Below are 1165 nucleotides of genomic sequence, written 5' to 3' on the forward strand. Positions count from 1 at the left end.
GATGTAAACAAATACATGTTTTAAGCTTAAGACCCGGGAGTCCGTAGAGAATGACCTCCCAGGGTTGAGTAGGAAAACATTTTTAAAAGGATATCAAATCCCGCGGACTGGTAAATAACTTTATCCAAAAGTAGTGAGCTCATCGGGATAGTTTTAAGCATTGATGATTTTTCATGCAGAGACCCCCATACCCTTGTTTACCCATTTTCCCGCGAAAACGGGTTCCAAGTCATGATGAATTACGAGCGTTGAGCAATGCACGATCAAACGAACTCTTCACTGAGGAGGAAATCTAGCCCCAAACTTCAGCCCCGTAAAATAGATGTCATTCCTTGTATTTTTAAAAGGTGGCAGCAAGTGGTGTGCATGCTGCGGGCCGGGCGGTACTGGTAAACTGCCGCCAAAACGGATCAGCATCACCAGCCTTCTAACGCTAGATAGCACCTATCATGCTATCCAGACTTCAAAAACGAGACCGCCACAATACCAATAAGACAAAGTTCACATTGTTTTTTTTTTACTCAATTTATTATATGAGTTCTGGGAGCAGATTACAAAAATATGTTCGTATATTCACTGAAACGAAAGACGCTGGGTTGCATTAACCTTAACAAAACCAAGACAAAACAAAGTCACCTTAAAACTGTATACCGCCACAATACCAATAAGACAAAGTTCACATTGTTTTTTTTTTACTCAATTTATTATATGAGTTCTAGGAGCAGATTACAAAAATATGTTCGTATATTCACTGAAACGAAAGACGCTGGGTTGCATTAACCTTAACAAAACCAAGACAAAACAAAGTCACCTTAAAACTGTATATAGAAAAAAAATTGAATAAAGCCAAAACCTTAAGTCCATGTACTTGTAAGGCATAAAATATCAACGGCAAAAACATCCGGTGACACAATTATACGTTCATGGGCTTAGTGGGGCATCTGATTTTTTATAAAAAGAGTCGACAGCTGTTTTCTTTATGGCGTTTTTCCTTCGACTTCTAGGACATTCCTTTTTTGACGACTGAACAAACACAGACTCAAGCAATATCATGATTTCCATTTGGAAGCAGAAAAGACGCGATCCTAATATAACCATTAACTTGAGCAATATTTTTCAAGAAGCAGTAGACCCTTAGTTAAAAGGCATCTCCTGCTCTTTGTTG

Source organism: Acanthaster planci, linkage group LG09 (assembly GCF_054643075.1).
Source record: "Acanthaster planci isolate LZ-2023a linkage group LG09, COTS_SCS, whole genome shotgun sequence".
In the NCBI taxonomy this organism is placed as follows: Eukaryota; Metazoa; Echinodermata; class Asteroidea; order Valvatida; family Acanthasteridae; genus Acanthaster; species Acanthaster planci.